Raw genomic sequence first — 25,234 nt, 5'->3', positions numbered from 1 at the left:
ACAGCGTTTCTTTCGGTGGGCATGTGTAATTTATTTGGGCACCCGGCATCTTCATGGGCACCCAGTGTTTCTTTTGGTGGGCATGTGACATTTTTGTGGGCACCTGGCATCTTGGTGGGCACCCAGCATTTATTTTCCTGAGCACATGGCTTTTTGGTGTCCATCTGGCATCTTTGTGCGCACCCAGCATTGGTTTTGGTGAGCACGTGGTGTTTTGGTGGCCACCTGGTATTTCTTTTCGTGGGCACCTGGCGTATTGATTGCCACCTGGAATATTGATGGGCACCCAGCGTTTCTTTTGGTGGCCAGCTGGCATCTTGGTATGCAGCCAGCTTTTATTTTGTTGGCCACCTGGCTTCTTGGTTGGCACCCACCGTTTGTTTTGGTGGGCACCTGGCATTGTGTTTGCTGGCCACCAATCGCTTATTCATGTGGGCATCTGGTGTTTTGGTGGCCACATGGCATTTTGGTGGGCACGCAGTATTTCTTTTGGTAGGCAGCTGGCATTTCTTTTGCTGGCCAGGTGTCATCTTGCTGGGCACGTGGCATTTTTTCGGTGGCCACCTGGCATCTTGGTGGGCACCCAGCGTTTCTTTTTGTGCCCACCTGGCATCTTGACAGGCAACCAGACTTTAGTTGGTTGACACATGGCTTTTTTGTTGTCACCTGGCCTCTTTGTGGGCACCCAGAGTTTCTTTTGGTGGGCACCTAGCATTTTGGGTGCCACCTGGCATTTTTGTGGGCACCCAGCCTGTATTTTGGAGAGCACCAACATTTGGTAAGGACCAAGCCTTTCTTATGGTGGGCATGTTGCATTTTGGTGGGCACCTGGCGTCTTGCTGGGCACCCAGTGTTTATTTTCCTGGGCACATGACTATTTGGTGGCCACCTGACATGTTGGTGGGCATCTGGCATTTATCTGAGTGAGCACATGGCGTTATAGAGACCACCTGGCATCTTTGTGCGCACGCTTTCCAGGCTAGCTCTTTCTGCCTGCGAGCTATCTGCGGACGTTCACATTTTGGGAGCAAGGCTGCCGCAGACGACCAGCATGGACACCCAAATATAAGTTTGAAGTTTGAGGGGGCAAGACAAGCAAGCAGCCCCAGTCTCTGTGCCTCTGTGCGAGCAGTGCCATGGGCAGATGAGGCTGAGCAACAGCTTTCCAGGCTAGCTCTTTCTGGCTGCAAGCTGTCTTCAGACTTTCGCATTTTGGGATCAGGGCTGACGGAGGCACCCTGCACGGACCCCCAAAGCTACGTTAGAAGTTTGAAGTGGCAAGACAAGCAAGCAGCCCGAAGCCCAAGTGCCTCCGCCAGCACCAGGACGAAGCTGGGAGGGGGGCGGCGGCCGCTCTACACCAGACCAGCAGCACCGGAACCCACGGCAGGCCCCGGCCCCGTGGCTCCATGGCGCTGCTGCCCGGGCAGGCCCAGCGGCCCGCCGACGCTCGTGCTCAGTATGGGGTGCGGCCTGAGCCCGGCACGCGCCACTCAGAGCCGGCAGCCCCCCGGCCGGCAGAGCTCAGGCACCGGCGTGGAGCGGGCAGCCACGTGACCCGGCACCGCCACGGGTCATGCCGGGAGTCGTAGTTCACCATGGGACAGGGCGGGCATGGACCGCGCTGGGCCACAGCTCGGTGCCTGGTGCCGGCGGCCTCCTGGGAGCTGAGCCGGCCGCTGGGTGCTGCGGCCGAGGGCAGTTTGCCGCCGGCGGGGTCTTCCCAGAGACTGGCCCTCAGCGCGTCCTGGGTCCAGGGGCTGTGGGCTCACCCCGTGTGTCCAGTCCCTGGTCCCGGGGAAGAGGGCTGGTGGCCACCGGCAGCCCGAGCTGATCCCAGCTGCACCGGGGCCGGGGCCGGGGCTGGGACGCCGTGAGGCTGTCCGGGGAGGAGACGGGCACCTTGGCGTGGGGCAGTGAGCGATGTGGCGCGTGGTGATCGGCTCGAGCAGACACTCCTGGCACACCCAGCACTGTTTGCTTGCCTTTATTCGGCTAATAAATTGGATACTTTAATTGAAACCCTGTTTGGGACTACCTCATTTATCACATATATATACCAAAAAAAAAAAGGGGGGAGAAAAATGATAAGCACTTCTCAGAAATGTAATGATTATGTATGTTAACATGACATAAATATCTAGTAGTAGTGTCTTTTCAGTACACGCATTTGGGTAGAACTATCCCCTGTGCGTCCAGTACTGCAGTAAAGAATGCCTGCTTTCTAGAACTCCAAAATTAAGTTTTAGAGAGTTAATTATTTTGCCGCTTTCTGGTAACAGATTTTGGCGTCCCAGATGGGACCCTGCTCCTGAACCTCAACGATCCGAGGGATCACAGGACCTCCCGTCGGCACCGAGTGATTCTCGGGGAGAGCCTCTGATCCCTGGACCGAGATGTTCTGAGCAAGGACCATCAATAAGGTAAAGGCATACTTCTAGTATTATTTCTTGTTGCTTACCTGTTAGTTGTAGTGAAAGCTTCACAGCACTGGGCTATATCGCTGGGGAGTAGAGAAAGTACCCTTCCTAAAGCAAACTAAAAAGAGAGTACTCTTCCTGAAACGGAGGCTCGGGAATTTGTCTGTTAAATGTTGAATGTTATTGTAAGTCTCTGTCTATTTGTAATATTTAGATTTATGTTGAAAACTTGGTGTGCTTGTGCATGTGCGGTCGCAACTATGATTGTGTGGTTTTATGTGTTTGCTGTCATAGTGTTTGTATTTCTGTGTTCTGATGGATTTATTTGGTTTCTGTGATCTAACGGATTTGTCTGGACGAAGTAGCTGCCTTTGCGTCTTTGGTTTGGTGAGTTCTGCAGGGATTGTGTATAGTTAATGAGTTATAGCCTTAGATATATTGATTTTAGCCTGGGTGATTAATATGAATAGCAAATACTAACTGTTATGGATGTTTGCACGTGTGATGAGTATGCCTATAACCCAAGTGCAAATTTACTGAACTTATATCATTGATCCACTTTTATTTCGACGCCTGACACAGTGGGTTGCATCCCCTCCAATTGGCAATAATGATACGTTGTGGTCAGGCGGTGCTTGGGTCCCACCGTCCACACAGGAAGAAAATTGGATGCAAGTAAATCAATCTACACCCGTATGTTAGGTAACAGATTTGCCATCAAGATGTATCATTCTAAAGTTTATTTGATCTTTCTTTACACCCATCAGGTTATGGTATGCACTTCACATCTCTATGTCTTCAATTGGCATTTGTGTTCTTATGTCTGTTTCTAGTATTGTAGTTTGCGTGGGCCTCTGAGAAAGTGGTAGCAAGCTGAAGGCCGAATTATGTCAGCTCTTATCATCAACAGCGTCTGGCTAAACAAAAAAGGGGGAGATGTGGGAAACCATATAATTCGAGACAGAACAGCACTGTCTCATGACCCGGAAAGATCAGCGCGTCCTGCGCCTCCCTTCTCTGTTCTCGGGACATAAGCTGTTTTCACACATCCACCTGACAAAGATCCTGGAAAACAGCAACTGTGAACTGGCATTCACAAAGCCACGAATCCAAAGCTGATTGGCTCTAGTAACTGTTGTATTAGTACATAAGGTATTCACTTGAGCAATAAAAGGATTCTGATCAAGCACAGGATTGGGGTCCGTGAAGTCATTCACCACACTAGGGAATTCTACACACACACACACACACACACACACACACACAGAGGGATCCCACCAGTAGCCAGCCTAGGACACTTTGTGCTCCCAAATACTCTCCCCAAGACCTCTAGTCCCCTGTCACCTGTGTTCACTTCTTGCACCGCACCCACACCCTCCTCTCTGACCAGGCATGGTTCCAGCCCTTCTGAGCCGACTCCTGCCCTTTGTGCCCTCCTTGACTGCCTGCAGCCTCATTTTGCCAGGCACGGAAGTCCTTGCCCTTGCACACGAGGCTGAATTGGACTCCAACATGGTTAGCTGTGAAAACTGGCAACTTAATTTCAAGAACTAAGTCAGCTTCAGCATTTGTGTGCACTCAGAGGAGAGCGGGCAGCACAGAGCAGGCCTTTGATGCTGAGGCTGCCTTTGGAAAAGCAGGCATTGCCCCAGAAGGAAACGGTGGTGGTCCAGTGCAGCCTGCGCTGGCTCCTGTTGATCCTGCTGCTCAAGCCTTTTTTCCCCTGAGGAACTGCAGGAGCTCCTGCAGCACTTTAAAGAATTGCAGCAGCTTCTGACGTGGAAATGGGCAGGAGCTAATGCTGCCCGACTGTGTTGGTGTTGGCCTTGGCCTTGGCCTCTGAAAGGGGGTTGAGGTGGAGACTGGCTGTGGCGCTGGAGTAGGCCTTAGTGCTGGGCGCAGTCCCATCTGTACCAGGATCCAGTGGCGGAAGTGCTGAGTGGAGGTGTAGACTCCAGGCTGGTTTGGTCTGGCACAGCCTCTCCCCCAGCTGGTCACTCCAACAAGCCAGAAGTAGTCGTTGGTGTTATCTTTGCAGACCAGAGGACCACCGCTGTCACTCTGCAGCGGAGGAGAGAGGGTTAAGGTGGTGTTGGGTGGCCCCTGTCAGCACTCTGGCTGGCTCCTTCTCTCCCACAGCACCTGCCAGAGCTGTCCTCACTGCACAGAAAGGCTCTGCTCAGGTGCTGGAGCCTACAGAAGCTTGTCTGGCAGGGGGTGGTGGGCCAGTCAGGCAGGGCTTTCTCTCTGTCCTCTTTGCACAGTGATCCTGGATGTGTGGAAGGGGGATGTTGCAGGATTGGGCTCTGGAGCTGTGGGCTGCCAAGAGCACTAGATGGGCTTTGTGGGCAGAGAGCCAGGCCTCTGGGACAAGGGCACCCCTGGGCAAGGACCTGCATCTGGGCAAGGGGAGGTGAACCCCAAGAGTGGAGGGGACCCAGCAGTGGCAGGGTGACTTGCCAGGCAAAGCACGCGCTGGGGCAGGTTTGGGCGGTTGCCACAGGGCTGCCTGTGCTGTTGGGGGTGGACTTGTAGCACGCTCCTACCTGGCAGGTGTCGATGCCGCCCTGCGGATAGCCAGCACACAAGTTGTGACTGTGGACGGCCCCTCCGTACCAGCGGCTGCTGTTGCAGAGCCAAGCATCGATGAGGCGGACCTTGGCCTCCTGCAGGACATCACTTGGTCCCCCAGCTGTCAGCACAGAAAGGAGTTAACAGCCAGCAGCCCGCTGCCAGTTCTCCCCACCCCCACCCTCGCGTCTGGCTGAAGCCCTGCCCTAGCGCTGGGCTTTGCGTCTCCAGACGCACTGTGCCGCTGTCTCCCTTCTGTCTTGCTTGGGGTAATGGGCCAGGCCCACCTCTCCATCGGCATGCACCCCGCAGCCCGACTCTGGCTTTCGCCTCTGCTGTCAGGAAGCCCACCCCTCCTCCCCAGTGTGCCCGGCCTGCGCTCAGGACACCACTCCCTTTTGGGAACTCACCTCTTGCAATCGTGGAACCCCAGCCACTGACGTAGCAGCTTCTCAGCTGCGACACTCTCAACGAGGCGTCGGGCACACAGGCAAGCTGCACGTAATAGCTGCACTGGACAGGCTGGTCCAATTCCAGCAAGGCAATGTCGTTCCTCTGCGTGATATTGCTGTAGTGCTCGTGAACCAGCAGCCGCTTAATAGTGCGCACTTGGGCCTCAGGGCCCAGCCAAGTCAACTGGGTGGCCCCGATCATCACGCGCCACATGGTGATGTGCCTGCAAGGCAGGTGGAGAGAGGGGTCAGAGGGAGCGCAGCCACGTGCTGCAAGCAGCCCAGCAGTTGCCTGCCTTGTGCTGCACAGGGCAGAGAGGAAGGCAGCGCTACGGAGGGTGCGACTGCCCTAGCACGCCTTGGGCACAAGGAGTGTCGAGCGGGAGGCTGCGAGGAAGCCGTGGCGTGAGCCCAGCCCTCTCCCAAGCAGTGTCTCGGCTGGGCTTGGGAGTGCCCAGGCACTGGGTGCGCTGCAAGGAAGCGGCATGGCAGTAGCACGTGGTGCTGTGGACCGGGCATGTGCTAGTGCTGTGGGGCTGTTCCCTGGTCCTCCTTACCTGGCCGTAACGAAGCAGTGGGCTGCGGTGAGCACCCACTGTGGGCTGATGAGCGACCCTCCGCAGACATGCCCCGTGCCTGTTATGCTGGGATCCTGGATGCTGACGATCCAGGGCCAGGCCCCTGGCTGGGCATCGGTGCCACCCACGACGCGTGACATGCCGTAGTAAGAATCCATGGGCCGGTGCCCGCAGGTCCCTCTGTAAGCAGAAACTGATGAATGTCCTGCTCGGTGGCTTGCTGCTGTTGAGGCTGCAGGTCAGCCCCCTTCCCCCCCACCAGGCGCTGCATGGACAGCAGGACCGCGGAACCCTGTGGGGCATGCGTCCATCTACCCCTGTTTGTGCTTGAGCCCCATAGGCGAGTTGTGCCAGCGGCCTGGCTGCTGGCAAGGAACTGAGGCTCCCACATGGCGTTTGGGAAGCTTTGGTGTGGCCAGGGGCAAAAGCGAGCACCCGCCAGTGAAGCCCACAAGGGCTGCCCCAGCTCCCTCCCAGAGCCTCGGGCCACTTACCCACAGTTGTCCCACATGCCGTACGCCGGCCAGCACACGGCCAGCAGGACCAGGACGGGGAGAAAATTCATGGCTGCCAGCGGCACGTGGCAGCTGCAAGAAGCGAGAGCTGGTGGCCAGCAGTGCAGCAGCCGACGTAGTGCCTGCAGCAGTCCCGCTGCCCAGGGAACCCTTGGCCCCGTGGCTGATGTCACAGAGTGGCTGGTTCCGGGTGCTGGGCACGGTGGATTCTAGGGGGGGGCGGGCAACATGGAGGGTTCCGAGCAGGAGGGGAGGCAGAAGCTGGGCTCGGACACCCCCAACAGACCCCCGCTGAATGCTCTGCTTGCGGGACGAGGCTCTGCAGACCTCGTGGCAGGCAGCAGCGCCTGCCTCCCAGTGCTGCCTGCTAACAGCTAGCCGGGAAAACCAAGTGTGGCACCATAGCCTCTTTGGGAAGTTCACTGCCACCCCGCTCTGCGCAGCCGCTTGCCACCAGGTCCTTGCCAAAGAAACTGACACTGGAGAACGGAACTACTACAGGCAGTAGGCACCTGGTTGCGGGCTAAAGAGCCAATCTGCTTACAGCCGCGGCAGGCAAGCAGGGATGTGCAAGCCAAATCAACCAAGCATAGCCAAGCACTGCCATCCTGTCCTGCACAAAGCACAGCGAAACACAGATGGAGCACGCTCCACACTGGCTCTGTCTGCCACCGCAACGCCCTCTGACAGGCTCCATGTCCTTGCTGTCTACCAGCTACATTGCTCTTCTGGGCCAACACTGGTGCGGGCAGTTGCACTGCCTGCTACGCGTGGTCACAGATGTGCAATTGGAAGCAGCATGGCTTCATAGGCACTAGAAGACGTCCCCAAACAAACCGCACTCCACGCTGCTTTGGTTTTCAAAAATTGACCTGAAGGTGGTGCCCGATATCTGCTTAGAGCAGGCAGAAGATGGCCTTCGAGAACGTAACTTGTCTTCTGTGGATACTCTGTGACGCCAGCAGCAGATTTTGCAGGTGGTTAAGAGGGAATGGTGTGAGAGGTGGCCACACTTCAGCAATATCTGAAGGAAGAGCTGGGGTCATTCTGGGGAGAGCACTCTGGCAGAGACAGCTTTGCTTGTTTGGCTGAGCCCTGTCCCTAATCACCACAGCCCCCAAACAGGTAGTGCAGAGGGGACGTGCCTAGGTGGGAAGCAGCTCGGGGTATGCGTGGTCAAGCACCTCCAAGTCCTTCCTGACTCCAGCAGGCGGAGATGTGGCCGGTGGTTGGCAGGCCTGGTCCTCTTGTAAGGTCTGTGAACGCTGGGGCTGATCAGTCAGGTAGGCTGCAGCCACATGCCACCCACGGGACTGAAAGGGTCTCTGTCCTCTTGCTCGAGAGCTAGGCCAGCTTCAGGTTTGCTAGTGAACTGCGCACGCACACAGCGCTCCCACCAGGAGCTGGCCCGAGACACTCGGTCTTTCCAACTGCGGGGTCCCTATGACCTGTGTTCCCTTCTGCCATCGCCAGCAGCCAGGCCGCTAGACCCACCCCTCTAGCAGGTACAGATCGGGGCCTCGCAGAAAAGGATGTGGAATGGCTCTCAAGAAGAAGGTCGGACAGGCTGTGGGGATTATTGAGAGGGCTTTAAACAGAGCTGGTGGGGCTCATTGAGAGGGCTTTAAACGAGGTTCAAAGGGGGAAGGGGACATCACCCAGCTCACTAGGGAAGAGCCCAGGTTTGGCGTGCCAGGGTCAGGGGTGAGATTTGCTGCCCAGCTCAAGTGTGTCTATACCAACGCACGTAGCATGGGCAAAAACAGGAGGAGCTGGAAGCCATTATACAGCAGGACAGCTACGACTTGGTCGCCATCACAGAAACGTGGTGGGACAACTCGCGTGACTGGCATGCTGTCATGGATGGCTACAGACTCTTTAGGAAAGACAGGCCAACAAGGAGAGGTGGTGGAGTTGCTCTATATGTGAGGGAGCAACTGGAATGCATTGAGGTTGGCCTGGGGGCAAATGAGGAACGAGTTGAGAGCTTGTGGGTAAGAATTAAGGGACAGTCTCACACGGGTGACATTACAGTGCCACCTGACCAGGAGAAGGAAATTGATGAGGCTTTCTACAGGCAGCTACAAGCAGCTTCAAAATCACAGGCCCTGGTTCTCATGGGGACTTCAACCACCCTGACATCAGCTGGGAAGACCATACAGCTAGGCAGGCACAATCCAGGCGGTTCCTACAGAGCATCGACGATAACTTTCTGACGCAAGTGGTGAAGGAACCCACAAGGAAAGGCACTCTGCTGGACCTTGTATTAACAAACAAGGAGGGACTGGTGGAGGCTGTGAAGGTCGGAGGTAGACTCAGCTGCAGTGACCATGGAATGGTCGAGTTCAGAATCCTGCATGGAGGAAGCAGGGCGATAAGCAGGATCAAAACCTTGGACCTCAGAAGGGCTAACTTTGGCGTCTTCAGGGAGCTACTGGGAAGAATCCCATGGGCCAGGGCTTTCGAAGGCAGGAAGGTCCAAGAGTGCTGGTCGCTGTTTAAATGTCACTTCCTCCACGCTCAGGAGCGGTGCATCCCCCTGAGAAAGAAGTATAACAAAGGAGGAAGGAGACCTGCATGGTTGAACAAGGAGATTCTAGTGGAGATCAGGTGGAAGAGAAAGGTCCGTGGAATGTGGAAAGAGGGGCAGGCCACTTGGGAAGAGTACAAAAACGTGGTGAGAGCGTGCAGGGATGTGACGAGGAAGGCCAAGACCCACTTGGAATTGGAGCTGGCAAGGGATGTCAAAAACAACAAGAAGGGCTTCTTCAAGTACATCAGCAGCAAAAGAAAGGCTAGGGACAATGTGGGGCCGCTGTTGAATGAGGTGGGTGTCCTGGTGACAGAGGATGCAGAGAAGGCAGAGCTACTGAATGCCTTCTTTGCTTCAGTCTTCAGTGTCAAGGCAGGCCCTCAAGAATCCCAGGCCCTGGAGGTAAGAGAAGAAACCTACAGAGAGGACGACTTTCCCTTGGTTGAGGAGGACTGTGTGAGGGATCGATTAAACAATCTGGATACCCACAAATCCATGGGCCCCAATGGAATGCACCCACAAGTGCTGAGGGAGCTGGCAGATGTCATTGCTGAGTCACTCTCCATCATCTTTGAGAGGTCCTGGAGGACAGGAGAGGTGCCCGAGGACTGGAGAAAGGCCAATGTCACTCCAATCTTCTAAAAGGACAAGAAGGAGGACCCAGGGAACTACAGGCCGGTCAGCCTCACCTCCATCTCGGGAAAGGTGATGGAGCAGCTTATCCTGGAGGCCATCATCAAGCAAGTGGAGGAAAAGAAGGTTATCAGGAGTAGTCAGCATGGCTTCACCAAGGGGAAATCATGCCTGACTAATCTGATAGCTTTCTACGATGGCATGACTGGCTGGCTAGATGAAGTTAGAGCCGTGGATGTTTTCTACCTTGACTTCAGCAAGGCTTTCGACACAGTCTCCCATAATATCCTCCTAGGGAAGCTCAGGAAGTGTGGGCTAGATGAGCGGTTGGTGAAGTGGATAGAGAACTGTCTGAATGGCAGAACTCAGAGGGTTGTAGTCAGCGGCGCTGAGTCTAGTTGGAGACCGGTAACTAGTGGTGTCCCCCAGGGGTCAGTACTAGGCCCAGCCTTGTTTCACTTCTTCATCAACGACCTGGATGAAGAGTTTGAATGTACCCTCAGCAAGTTTGCTGATGACACCAAACTGGGAGGTGTGGTAGATACACCAGAAGGCTGTGCTGCCATTCAGCGTGACCTGGATAGGCTGGAAAGTTGGGCAGAGAGGAACCTGATGCGGTTCAACAAAGGCAAATGCAGAGTCCTGCTCCTGGGGAGGAACAACCCCATGCATCAGTACAGGCTTGGAGTGGATCTGCTGGAGAGCAGCTGTGCGGAGAGGGATCTGGTTGTCCTGGTGAACGACAGGTTAACCATGAGCAAGCAGTATGCCATGGCTGCCAAGAAAGCCAATGGGATCCTGGGATGCATTAGGAGGAGTGTGGCCACCAGGTCGAGGGAGGATTTTCTTCCCCTTCACACTGCCCTGGTGAGGCCCCATCTGGAACTGTGTTCAGTTCTGGGCTCCCCAGTTCAAGTAAGATGAAGAGCTACTGGAGAGAGTCCAGTGGAGGGCTACGAGGATGGTGAGGGGACTGGAACATCTCTCCTATAAGGAGAGGCTAAGGGAGCTGGGCTTGTTCAGCCTGAAGAGAGAAGGCTGCGAGGGCACCTAATATATACTTACAAATATCTGCAGGGTGGGTGTCAGTAGGATGGGGCCAAGCTCTTTTCAGTAGTGCCCAGTGACAGGACAAGGGGCAACGGGCACAAACTGAAGCACAGGAAGTTCCGTCTGAACATGAGGAAGAACTTCTTCCCTCTGAGGGTGACAGAGCACTGGAACAGGCTGCCCAGGGAGGTTGTGGAGTCTCCTTCTTGGAGATATTCAAGACCCACCTGAACAAGGTCCTCTACAGCCTATAGTAGGTGACCCTGCTTGGGCAGGGGGGTTGGACTAGATGACCCACAGAGGTCCCTTCCAACCTCTACCATCTGTGATTCTGTGATTCTATGATCAACCTCCAACATGCTTTTTTTTTTCAAAATTTAGTTGATACTGGTTCAGACAATTACCAGAAAAGTTAGTGCAGTCATGTTATGACAGTTCTGAATTTCTTCAGTCTAGTCCTCCGAAATACCCAAGCTGCACACAAGCCTCTTTCAGACAGTCTGTTTTATCTATTATTGCAATGTCAAGATAGTCCTTCATTTGTTATAGATCGATAGTAAGGGTGGATTGCATTTTGAGATCTTCAAGATAAATCAAACCCCGGGATCAACCCCACAGATTATATAACATATCAAATTCAAAGTAAAAAAATAACAATTCAGGGGCAAGAGCAGGCCAAAGACATCTTCATGAGGCAACAACACAGGAAGCGTATGTGGAAGAAGGTAAAAGAAATTTGAGAGAAGATTAGTTAATATTGGTGCAGTGCTCTGAAGATCAGAAGTGTGAAGCATGAAGTGTACCAAGGAGTGGCAGAGGAGGGGTGGGCACTTGGCCCATGGGGCATGGGAGTCTGTGAAGCATGGGCAGCCTCCATCCACAGGCACAAACCTGAGTCTAGGGAGAGAAGGCTGAGTGGATTTTGCGCTTTATTTTATGGTATGGCATTTTCTGTATGTATTCTATTGCATGGCATGGTATTTATTTTTCGTAAGTATTGCATGTGCTGCATGGTATATACAGTATGGGGTTTATTGTATTCTATGGTATGGTCTGCTGGTTTTTATTGTATTCTTTGTATTGTAGTTTGTATTATATTGTACTGTATGGTATCCATGGTATGGTATGGTATTGTATGGTATAACGTTACACTGCATTTTGTATTTCATTTTATGGATTTTATGTGTCATTATGTGTTTTATGTGTTCTTTTTAATGTATTGTACAGTATGGCATTGATTTTATTGTAGGTATTGTATGTATTATTCTGTAGATAATATATGGAATGGTGTTTCTTGTACTGTATTTTCTCGACTACTGGGATTTGTATTGTCTAGTATGCATTGCATTGTGTGTCACGTATGGTATATGGTGTATTGTATTTTATGTTCTGCACTGTATCTGTTGTATTCTATTTGATGAAGGTTAGGGTATGCACTGTACTGTATGCAGGCATTGTATGTGCTGCCTGCTGTGTCGGTATTGTATTGTTCATCGTGTGGTGCCTACTGTGTGTTGTATGGTATTGGATGATACGGTGTTGTATGGTGCGGCGTAGATTGCCTTGCCTATATCCTGTGTTTGTGCTGTAGGCATTGTATTTTGGTTTGTATTGTCTTTAGTACTGTATGCATTTGACTGTATGCAGTACACAGTGTATGCTGTAGCACGTGTTGTATGTGATGCGTGTGTTGTATTTTCTATTGTATGTGCTGTGCGTGTCGTGTTGTGGTGCTGGTGTTGTATCCTATATTGTGTTGTATGTCATGCTACGGCATTATTGCAATGCATGTGTTGTATTGTACGTATCGTATGTGTTGAGTTGCACGGTATGTATTGCAGGGCCTGGCGTTGCGTTTATTGTACGTACTGTATTTTTTATTGCATTGACTGCTGTATGGTGTTTTGGTTTGTATTGTGGTTTATCACAATCAAAATCAAGTGTTATTAAAGAAAACAAGCAGTCTGTACCGCACCGCAAGCCAATAAGCTTAATGCCTTGGTGATGTGTTTGACCCTTCCTTCTGGGACTTTTTTTCCCCTCTTCTTACTCATTCCATGTTGACTCTGTGAGGAGTCCCCTCTGTGTCTTCCTTCCACTCCAGCCTTCTGCTGCAGGCAAAGACAACAGACATGTCTATGCCATGCAATATTGTGCATTTTAAGAATTGCAAGGCACTCTCACGATCTACTTTAGTCAGTATGACATGGAATTGTACCTTGCAGAAAGAGCTGCTTGGTTGCCTATGTATTGTACTGATTTTAGCTCTGAGCACAGTGCCATGCTGACACAGCCACACGTGGCTTCCAGCTCAGGACCCGCTTTTTTGTCACTTCCCTGGGAGATCTCTCGTCTCTATTCCACTGTGTGACATGTGAAAAAAAGAGAAGTGATCGAGTGTGGTGCTGTTATAACTTACATTTCAGCATCTAAGGGAACAGGACAAAGCCAACTCAAAACATTTCAGACATCGCTGGAGACTTCAGATGGCGTCTTGATATTCTGAAACGTTTTTAAAATGTTCGTTTTTCTAAAAAAACTGCTGGGACATGAGGCTAAAACTTTGGTGGTGTATGAAAATGAATATGTGAATAGTCTTCAGACTGCCTGTAAGGAATGGAGAGTGGTAACACGGTGTCCTTCTCGTGCTCCCAGCTGAGAGGCACCTTTATGGCTGGCAGTAAGAAGGGGTTTTAGCCAGTGTGTCCTTCTGCTGCCTCTTTTCCCAGCGCCCGCGCATGAATTAGAAGAAAAGGAAAATGCAAGCAAATCCCTCTTGGTAACAAGAGAGCCGGGTGTGGGACCTGTGGCTGAGCTCGGGACAGGGAGCACCCCTGCACCAGCCTTGGGGCTTGCTGCCAACCTGCCTTCAAATGAGCTCTCCCAGCAGGTTGGTGCCCAGGGGTTACTTGGAGTTTTGCTCTTCTCCTTCAGGAACCACGTTCGATGCCAAGCACACCCAGAGCCAGGAGAGGACTTCTAGGACAGCTGGGGCTGATGGTGACAGTTCCCACCAGCTGCCCAGGCCAGAGAGATGCAGGTGAGATAGCAGGGAGGAGACACCAACTAATTGCCTCTTCTCTTGCAGGAACAGGCTTTAGCAGCAGGAGAGAGCCAGGAACAAGGGGCCTCTGAGGTCAAAGAAAGTGTCACGCAGAGCACAAAGAGGCGGGAGGAGAGAAATAGGTGCAGGTCCCATGGGTGGAACAGTGCTTTCAAGGTACCACCTGCCACCGAAACACGAGAACAGAGAAAGGCACTGGCAGGTGATGGAGTGACTGGGAAGAGTGCCTGGCAGAGGGAAGAGCACGGAGAGACAGGAGACAAGATAGAAACGGAGGTGAACCAGATGGCAGGTTGAGACCGAGGGTGCTCATACTGTGCAGGTCCTGCTGCGCTGAAAACTTAGGCTGTCACGTTGGTAAATACTTCCAGTTTGTGGTGTTTCAGTGTTTGTTGTCCAAATCCATAGGCGTCAGTGACTGCACTGTGTATTACTGAGGACGACTCGAACTTCTCATAATCTTGATGAATTTGGCCAGTGGCTAGTTTTGATTTTATAAAAAGGTGTAAGAAGTGTTGTGATGTGTTTAGGACTTGCTCACCAAAATGAAAGCTATGTACTAAGGGCTCACGAAATATATGAAGCCAGCAAATACTATAACAGAATGATTGAAGTATTATTTAATTCCTCCTTTCAGCAAATAGACTTGCCTTCATTATTTCACAGTGGCTTCAAAACTAAAGATTACCTGTGCATCCTTTCTCCAAAGACAGTGGATTTCTTCAGAAAATATGTGGCCTCCTTCTACAACCCTTTCTCCCTGCTGTGCGTACTGTGGTGAGGAGTACCTCCAGTGGCTTATGGATGAGTTCCTGTGCTGAAAACTGCAGCCCATGAGAACATTGCTTTTGGACCCCCAAAGCATCCCCTGATCCTCAAGCACTTTCCTGCAGGTCGGCAGGAGGGAATTGCAGGGTCACGGGTAAGAAGCTGCTCTCCAAGCCCTTGGCTGAGGTTGTTTTATACAGACAACTCTTCCTGCCCCCCCCGGGAGGACGTTCCTCCCCTTCCCACATGCTCCTCCTGCACCTCCCTGAGCTATTTCTCCAGCCATGACAGTGTCCTCAGTTCTCTGCCATGTTCTTGCCTGGTGCAGGCGGTCTTGGCACTGTGGGGACATTGGGGGAAAGACCAGAGGGGTGGCAGGGCTGGAGCGTCCCCGTGCTGTGCCCTGTGCCTGTCCCGGCTGGTCCCCAGAGGGGCCATGCTGTGGTGGGAGGGGGCAGTCAGGACCCTGTGGACACTGGGAGGGGGTTGCAAGGCCCCAGGGACTGTGGCGATGGGGTCAGCCAGGCCTGGGGCTAAGGCCCACCCCATTGCGGCCAACATTTGGGTGTCAAGAGGATGGCGCCAAGCTCTTTTCAGTGGTGCCCAGTGACAGGACAAGGGCCAATGGGCACAAACTGAAGCAGAGGAAGTTCCGTCTGAACATGAGGAAGAACTTCTTCCCTCTGAGGGTGACGGAGCCCTGGAACAGGCTGCCCAGGGAGGTTGTGGAGTCTCCTTCTCTGGAGATATTCAAGACCCACCTGGACAAGGTCCTCTACAGCCTGCTGTAGGTGACCCTGCTTGGGCAGGGGGGTTTGACTAGATGACCCACAGAGGTCCCTTCCAACCCCTACTACTCTGTGATTCTGCAACATGTCATGGCCACCAGGTCCCCGTGGGCACCGGTGTCCCAGCACCACCATTCCTGACCCAGGGAGCCCCAGGAGGTGACGGGGCCCGGGGTGATGTGACATGGCAGTGGAGTTTGAGGGTGTGGAGAGGGGAACTGGCAGCTCTTACAACCCGGCAGATGGCATTTTCAATTAAATTCACCAAAATGTCTGCTGATGTTCCAAGCCAGACGAGTCAAAAGGACTTCACAGGACAATGAACACAACTGTACATTTACAGGAGATGGCATTAGGTGACACCAGCTTTGTGAGCTCATGGCCAGGGCACACCTCATAAGGCCACGTGTCCCACCCCTCCTTTGTGAGCTCAGCCCAGGTGTATGGAGCCGCCCTCGCCCACCCCGGCTGGTTGCAGACGCTGTCTCTGCTCCTGCACGGCCACACCTGGCCGCAGATGTGAGAGGCAGTGACAGGCGACGTCGGTGGCTGTCGGTGGCAGCATTTGGCCATCCCTGCAGCCATGAGCCGGGACAGTGTGGGACGGGGCTCTGCGCCGCGCAGCCGCCCCTCGCCCTGCCAGGGCCCGGCGCAGAGTGACGAGCACGAGCAGCGGCTGGGGAGGCTGCGGGCTGAGCTGGAGGCTGAACGACGCCGCTGCCACGAGCGGCTCCGCTGCTTCATCGCTGAGACACGCGAGATGAAGGATGCGGTGAAGCGGGAGCAGCAGCTCCTGGCCCAACGGCTGCACGCCACATGGGAGCAGTGGCAGGAGCTGGAGCTGCAGTGGCTGCAGGAGCTGAACCGGCGACAGCGGTCAGTGGAGATCTGCCATCTGCTGCGCTCGAAGGAGGCTGAGCTGCACGAGCTGCAGAAGGAGCTGGAGCAGCCACGCGATGATGCCGTCCGTCAGGCACGGCACCTGCAGCAGCAGCTGGCCAAGGAGCTGGGGAGAAGAGCCGGGGGGAGCAGCGAGGCCCATGGTGAGCTCCAGGGCGTCCTCAGAAAGCTGTGCGGCGAGACCAATGGCGAGCAGGCTGCTCACATCCTCCGCCCCCAAGAGGAACTGCTCCTGCGGAGGAGACTCTTCCAAAAGTACCTCTCGGAGCAGTTTGAGGAGATCAGTTCCTGCAACGAGGCCAGGACCAAGGCTAGAGCCTGGCACTGCCTACCGACCCTCCTGGGCACTGGGGCCATTGGGCCCTGCTCTTTGGAGAGCCTCATGGCATCTTCCTCCTGTGATGGAGATGCGCAGCAGAAAACCCACCAGAGCTTAAGAGACGCTTGTCTCCAGGAGGAAGGGAACAGCGTGGAGGTTTTGCTGAAAGCTGTGGGGCAAGACTTGGTGCCACACAGCTTTGGCTCCCTGCCACACGGAAGGGCCGGCAGCGAGCGGTCTGTGGCAGAGGTGGGTGTTCAGACTGTCGGGCAGCAGGACGACTGCCTGCGTTGTGGCCGTCACAGCAGGCTGCTGGAGCAGAACGCCCACCTCCAGAGTGCCCTAAAGGAGCTTGAGAGGCAATGCAGTGTCCTTCAAGAGGAAAACAGTCTTCTGAGGAAGGCAAGCTCTCCTGAAGTGCAGGAAGAGGAAGAGAGGCTCAAGCAGAAGACTACTAAGGTGCATCTCCTTAGCAAGCAGCTGCAAGACACAGCCAGGCAACTGCAGAACATCATTTCCCTGATCAATACTAGAGACTGGGAGGTACTGGAGAGGCTGAAGCAGAATACGGTTAAGCTGGGTCTCATTAGCAAGCAGCTACAAGGAATAGCCAGGCAACTTGTCAATACTCAAGTGCCACTGCCCATCCAAAGCTCCGCTGAGGAACTGTGCAGGCCATCATTTCCTCAGCAGAGGGCTGCAGAAATGGGAGAACCCACTGGAGCTGTGCTGGCACAGGACGAGCAGAATGACTTCTCACAGAGGGCAGCTGAGGACCTTCAGGCACAAGTGGCTGTAGATGAAGAGGGCTATCAACTTGTGAGGAGTTACAGGTGCAGCTTACGGAGACGACAAACAAAAACACCCAACTGGCTGAAGAAATCACTTGCCTCCATGGGCAGATGGGTTTGGCAGATAGGGCCCCTAAGGCGAGTGGCAGAGGAGTGAGATTCTGCCACCTGAACAAACGTCTGTCGTCAGATCCAGCTGGAAGAGACAGAGCAACAACTGAAAGGCATGCGAGAAATGGCAGAAGTCAACAGTTCTAATCTTGCTGAAGAAGTCTCAGATGACCACCCGATGACACCAGAGTCTCCAGAGGCAAGTGACTGGTTGCAGGACACAGATGACATCTGTCCTGTCTTCTTCTAGCTTCTTATTAAATCTTGTCTTGACTATCTCCCTGTGGCATCTCGCTCTCTGTGCTGTGTGTGTGTGAACTGAAAGGACTGTGTGCCAGAGGGGGGGGTCTCAGTGCAGCTGCTGGAGCAAGTGGGGGTGTGGGCCAGCAGGCACTGGGGCAGGAACAGTGCCTGTCCTCAAAACCACTTACTGGGGGACTGGCAGGAGTGAGGTGAGTGAGGGGCTCTACGAGGGTCTTCCCCAGAGCTGGTGTGCAAGGGCTGTGCATGTGCATTCTCGCTTGCCCAGAGAGGTTGTGGAGTCTCCTTCTCTGGAGGTATTTAAAAGCCGCCTGGACAAGGTCCTGTGCAGCCTGCTCTAGGTGACCCTGCTTTGGCAGGGGGCTTGGACTAGATGACCCACAGAGGTCCCTTCCTTCTGTGATTCTGTGATTCTGTTTAAGTGCCTCTAACACAAGCAAAAATGACATAGCCTTTTTCCCCATACACTTTTTCATTGCAGATGGTAAACATGCCAAACGAAACGGAGACAAATGTAATTCTAAAACTTTCCTTAAACTTGTAGGAGTTCTGAACTGGGTTTGCTTAAATAGGATGTTCACCTTTTGCCTTTGCCTGCAGCATGCTTTTTCCCATATTGGCCATGTTTTGTTTCTTGATGTCCTTTTGTAATACAGGTCAAACTATAACTGTACTACAGGCCAAACTTCTTTTATCAGGGAAAAGAGAAAGTCCAAACTTGATGTTTCCTGTGCAGGTTACCAGATCAAATATGGCAGTGATCAATGTTAAAGGATAGTTACAATTTGGTAACAGGATTTGAGGACCAGGTGTCTCTTTAACTAAAGCTTCCCTCTAATGACATCCTTCACCTCCTGACAAACGTGAGCAGGCTGGAAACCAAATAGGTGTAGTTGCTGGATTGTCTGCATCTGGTCAAAGTCTCTTGGTCCAGCATGTAAATTAGTATGCATGCTTGGTTTCTTCATCTTTTGAGTCTGGGGTAGAATTGGGGTAGGTGGTCCGTGAGTCTGTGGTCGCAATCAATCTCCCCCTGCTGGAGTTGCCTTTCCCCTAGTTACCTGTTTCTTTTGGTAATCTCAGCAGCTTTTCATACCTCGTTAGCTATTCCTAGGAATTATCGCTCTCTGGTTTTCCTTAGGACAGGTACATCCTTCTTATGAAACAGTAACGTTGTTCAAAACCCTGTTTCTTAGTCTCTATAGTTTATTTTAAACTTAGTAAGGGCAGGGCTTTACAAAAATACCTATAGCAGCAACAGTCTGGTTAATTTGAGTTAGCATTTCACATTTTGATTCCTCTTTTTATTCCTTAGCATAACAGTATGAAAAGTTTTATGAGGGCTATGCTGTTGGCACTCAGTGCCAAGCTCCAGTAAACAGAGAGAACTTCTCTCCAGATGACTTTGGTACACCTGGGACCGGAGGAGAAAACTCACCATATGCTCAGGGACATAGGGAGGATTATCTTGGTGGGCAGAGCCACAGAAATCATCACAGAGCTGGAAATTACCCTGAAAAACCTTGTGGAGGAGAGAGCCATGTCACCAAAGATCCTAGCGATAGGACGAGAGGCAATGGCCTGAAGTTGCGTCAGGGAGGTTTAGGTCGGATGCTACTACAGGTGAGTTCTCACCAGGGCTTTGCAGTTGGCTTACCTTTCCTTTGGAAAGGCTTGTAGAGCTTCAGAAATCTCTTTTGTGTTTGCTCCATAGGGTGTCTGAAAATCTGATGGTGTTTATTGACGTTAGAAAGTGTCTAGTTTGGAGCTTTCTCTTTAATTTCATGTTGTTTGCGTTATCAGTAAAGCGCTTGGATCGTCATGTGCCTTAAGCCACGTGGACTGAGCAATTTTTGCCTGCGACGCTCTGGAAAAACTAGTGACTGACTCATTTGTGTAGATGAGTTGAAGAAACCTCTGCTAAATACCACTGAAGGAAAGGGTACCATACGGAGGATAGAGGTTGAGCAACTGGCGAGAAATCACCCCAGCAAGGTTGTGCACATCCTGGAAATACAGAAGGACTTAGGGTCTCTCTCCCAGAAGGCTTATTTCTGGAGTGGTCTGTCAGGGAAAAAGGCAAAGCCACCGAGTTTGTCACTGGAGATGTTGCTGTGGGCTGCAGCAGGCAGCCCCAGCTGGGTTCCCATCGCAAATGAGGAAACGTGTGTGTCTGTCGGAAGAAACTCTTCTTTTAGGCAAAACACCGTTGCTGACCTTGAACACAACAGCACCAAATGCTGCTGTCTCTGCCCACTCTTGGTCCCAAATGACCATAACCATTAGGTAGAAAGAACCAGGAAAGAAGAATGCACAGCCCGTCACCTACACCTCTCCCTCTGCCTGTTCGTGTGCCTGTACCTGTCCCTACGCCTTTATCTCTGTCTGTGCCTGTATCTGTATCTAAACTTCCTCCATGGGCGTTCAGTTCCTGTGCCCAGAGCATTCAGAAACAGATGACGGAGCACTGGCTGTAGAACGCAGCCCTGGGGAACCCCAGTGGGGACTGGCCACCAGCCTGATGGAACCCCAGTTCCTGGAACCCTTGGAGCCCTTTCGAGTCCCCAGAGGCTCATCGGGGGGGCCTAACCCCTCCTTTTCAGGGACCGAGCCTTTCTTTTATCCTCCATAGCCTTCTTTTAGAGACCACAGTTTAATTTTGAGGTTCTGAACCTCTAGTCTTAGGGCAAAAAGCCTTTTTTTCGGTTCCAAGCTGCCATCCTGAGCGTCCAGACCCACATTTTCATGGCCCAAACCCCTCTTGTAGGGACTAGAGCCCCCTTTTCAGGTCCTAAGTCCTCATTTTTAGTGTAGCACCCACTAACACTTCTTTCCTGGTCATTCTCTGTTCTCCTGGTAACCAGAGGGTAATTTTTGCAGTGGGGTATGTTTTTATCACACCATCAATCCCCATAAATTTGTCTTTGCGTCGGGTGGGTTTTATGCCTAAAAGCTGTGCAGTTTTATTAGTGATTACCGACATTTGGGCCCCAGTATGGATGAGAAATTCGCTTAATATTTTCTGGGGTCCAATAGGAAGGGCAATAATAGGTTGATTGATTTTACCAGGGAGCCATTGAATTGTTAGTACTCGCCGGGCGGGGTGGCTCACTGGCCTCCCCAGGGATGGGAGGTTTTTTTGCTGGGACTCTGACAAATCAATCAAGTTTGATCCTGGTGCAGAAGGCACAACACTGTCATAAGCAAGAGATTCTCCAGTTGGATGCTTTACCCCACGCGAATTATTTTTTCTAGTTAAGGATTGGACCAGTGCACGGAGATCTTCCGTAGGGACGCGATGCAGGAGCTGTCGAGGTACCCCCAAGTGCAGGGCTTTACGCCACAACTCATTTCGCTCCTTATCAGGTTTAAACCTCCCGTCAGGTTTAGGGTTGTGAGTATGCATTCGATCGGATTTGGAGTCTTTTATGTGGACCTGGCGAATCCTTCGGGTAGGATCGGGGGGCTTTTCACCATTTAGGATAGCCCAGCCCGTTTGGCATCTGTATTTGTCTATTTCCTGTAGAAATTCATTCCAAGTGGGTATATGGTTACGCCGACCCCGACAGCGGTGAGGGTTGTCACAAATCTCCCCTATGCGGTTTTGAGTTTCGACCGTAAATGGCTTAAGGCAATCAGGGAGACCACGGATGAGAGGGGCTGGTCAGTCTGGGTCAATAGGAGCTAACATCGGGGATTTTCGAAACTCCTCCCGGTCATACATAGCTTGCAGACAAGCTGCTTTTCGTACTGCTGCAGACAGGTCAGAGTAACCCTTAGCTCTGATCTCTAGCGGCTCTCCCCTTTCCCGCGGATCCATACCGCCTGCCCAGTTGGCTGCTCGGGCGGTTAGGGAATAACAAGGATCTCCTGGCACAGTGGTTAAAAACACTCCAGGTCACCAAGTGTCTCCCACTTCATCCTCACTTAACATAATTATATCTCCACCTTCAGCAGAAACTCTTCACACATACTCAACAGGTGACGTGCTTGGCTGCCTGGAGTATTTCTCTTTTATTCTTTCCAACTCTGTCGGTGTCCACGGCACGGTACGTGTAGTGGCATGGATTTCATCATCATCATCAACAGCTGGTTCAGTTTTAACCAAAGGTCTCAGGGGTATCACTTGGGATTTAAAAGTCCCTTTGACTACACTGACCTCCTCATCATCAGAGTTAGACCAAAAATCTTCAGTCTGCATTCTTGAGCTCGGGTAACACAATAACTTACGAATCTGCTGGACCTGGGCAGATGGCTGCATTTTATCTAAAAGCCCATTCATCTTTTCCAACAACATCCTAAGCTGCTGATTTTCCTCCGAGAGCTCATCAACTTGATTTTCTAATTTCTCGTTTTCGCTTGTAAGTTTCCTAACCTGAGTTTCTCATTTTTCTCCTGCCTCCTTCTGGAAAGCTAATGCTGATTTCAGCACCTCATTTTCTGATTTTAAAGCTGCACGTTCTACGGCAGAGACCAGAGTAGGAGCAGGGGCTTCTTTAGCTTCTTTCTGTGCACAAGATAAACAGGCGCCTAACACTGCACAAATCACTCCTTTACCTTTACCCGTTCGGAGTTTTTGTGAAACCTGACACAGTTTAACACATTCAGCTACTTTCTTTTCGCCCTTCCAAAAATTCTGGGCCCGCTCCTTTCCGACTTGGGAAGGGACACAACCACACTTTTGCAGCAGTTTATCCATGGCAATCATGTCTGTGACGCCAATTTTTGTTGGGTTAATTTGGCAGAAAATAAACCCCCTTGCTTTCTAACGCTCTTCACCAAAGTGAGAGGCTAGGAGAGGCTAGGTTGAAATTCTGAGTGATGTCCAATTTGCCACTACCACTCCAGTTGCGTTTAATACGTATATTAAACTCCCACGATTCTGGAGACACTCATAGCAGTCTGCACCTTCAGTCCAGTCGTGCTCATGAACTGGCACGGCCGCACTGGGTCACGTTCAGTGAGAAACTGTGACAACTGGCGACTGAAACAGTGCAGTTTTATTTGTGCAACAGACATAGAGGTTTTTTGAATTGCCGGTGATAGTGACTGCCTGCAAGAAAGCACGTGCAAATCCAAAACGCGTGAAAAGGTTATAAATAATACAGCCTGGCTATAAACATTAGGGAGTAACTATTCCCGAGAAAAGCGCCTAGTTTAAGTCTCACTCAAGGCTTCCCAAGGAGGGGAGAAGCAAGGCTCACCCCGTCGGCCAATCCCGGCTGTCGGAGGCCGGGATCGCTTCATCGCCTTTGCAGTGAAGGGTTCATCTGATTTCACTACTGTCTTGATCAGGATTTCCTGTTGTGCAGCAGAGAGAATAGTTTGGCTTTTCTTTGTGTGTGTGCATGCATTCGTCTTTTCTAGTGATGCTCATCGCTAATGTCAGCATTCAGCAGTACCGCTTTACATGTTCTCGCTCCTAAGGTGCCCAGCAAGTCAGGGAACAGCATACAGTGATGCAGAGCATTTTCACATCAGCTCCAGGAATTAAACTCCCAAGCAAATGTGTATCTAAATCTATATATTGGAGGACTGGATTCCTAAGGATGAGGCAGATGCAAAATGATATAATATACAAGGAAAGGGTGTTTTATGCCTAGGCTGTTGCTAGTGAAATAGCAGCATATGCCTGAAAATCTCTTACTGATTTTTGGGAGTCCAGCATCCCTGATTTAAGCATATGTAGGAGTCAGAGCAACAACCTGAAACTGCTTCCTACTTCTACAAGTTCAAATGCCACCTCTAGAGGAGAATCCAGGATCCAGCGCACCCCTCGTGCCTTGGCATATAACTTTTACAGTTGGGCACTGACTAATCCTCGCTATTTTGGGGGCAAAGAATCTTTCATATTTCCTGCACCCGGGTGGGGAGGAGCTTCTGTGGAAATGGGTTGGGGAAGCTTAATGTGTATGCCAATAGTTGGGGTGCTCTCAGGGATGAGGACACCTCACATGCCTCCCAGGCTGAGAGCTGCATCTATCACTTCGTGGCCAAATGATCCAACTGCTTCGTCTCTAAGAGGGGTCAGAGATCACCATTAGCTCTGACGATGCCTGCTGAGCTCTCTGCTGTGTCATTGCTCTTGACTGTTAGAAGATACACTGTGTGCTCCTCATTGCTCCGGCCCTTGAGGTCACTGCTGTGTAGGATAACTCAGCCAACACTGGTCACATGTCAAAGAAATTTCAATACCAAAGTCAGTTCACTAAGGAAAATTTACATTCTTAGCTAAAATTTTAGGTCTTAAGTCTTTTCTAAAAGACTGAGGTGCAGTTTCCCTTGACTTGCTCACGGTGTTACCTTCGTTTTCTCCGAAGATCTACGGTGTTATCTTCTTCTCCGAAAATCCCCCATTTCCCTGGCTATTTTTATAGCCTTTCTACCTTTAAGGTGGAGTTTGAGTGACTGTAGTCATACATAGCTTTTATCATGATTGGTGTAAAATTCTCTCGCTTCACGTTTAAAGGTAGAGTTTACGAAAAATCGAGAGCGCAGACTCGAAGAGGGGTGGTCGCACCTCGGAGGCGGGGAGCCTTCGGGGTGGAGGTGTGTTTTGGTATTAAAATGATATTAAAACGAGCAAAGTTCACGAGAGGATAGCACTTTGGCAAGGTTTCGAAAACCTGTTGGCTCAGGGGGCCAGACGAGCTGCTTATCAGTTCTAGAGAACCATTTCTTCCCGCTTTATCATCACGGAGCAGGGCCACAGAGTCTCCACTCCGTTCTGTCCTCTATGGTACATTGCAGGGAGTTGCTGTGTTAGTGGATTCCTCGCCTGCCTACTGCAGCTGTGTCCCATCCTCAGAGCTCCTTTTGATTTCATGCTTTTCCTCAGTGGGTGAACACTGCTACGTTTTTCATATAAACCTTAATTTTTAGATGTAAAACCTTAATTTTACAAATAATTCCACAGGTGGGCAACCAGCGTTTCTTTTGGTGCCCACCTGGCATCTTGACAGGCAACCAGACTTTATTTGGTGGACACGTGGCATATTCATGGCCACCTGGCATATTTGTGGGCACACAACTTGCCTTTTGTTGGGCATTTGGCATTTAGTTGGCTACCCGGCATCTTCATGGGCACCCAGTGTTTCTTTTGGTGGGCACGTGGCATTTTTGTGGGCACCTGCCGTATTGATTGCCACCTGGAATACTGGTGGGCACCCAGCATTTCCTTTGGTGGCACCTGGCATCTCGGTGGGCACCCAGCATTTTGTTTGTTGTGCATGTCACGTTGTGGTGGCCAACTGCCATCTTGATAGGCAACCAGCCTTTCTTTTGGTGGCCACCTGGCATTTTGGGTGCCACCTGGAATGTTGGTGGGCACCCTGTGATATTTTTGGTGGGTACGTGGCGTTTTGGTGACAAGCTGGCATCTTGTTGGGCACCCAGCATTGATTTTTCTGGTCACGTGGTCTTTTGGTGTGTACCCAGTGTCTCTTCTGGTGGGCATATGGCATTAATCATGGTGGGCACC

This window comes from Opisthocomus hoazin, chromosome 10 (genome assembly GCF_030867145.1).
Source record: "Opisthocomus hoazin isolate bOpiHoa1 chromosome 10, bOpiHoa1.hap1, whole genome shotgun sequence".
NCBI lineage: Eukaryota > Metazoa > Chordata > Aves > Opisthocomiformes > Opisthocomidae > Opisthocomus > Opisthocomus hoazin.
Note: the sequence above shows the minus strand (reverse complement) of the source record.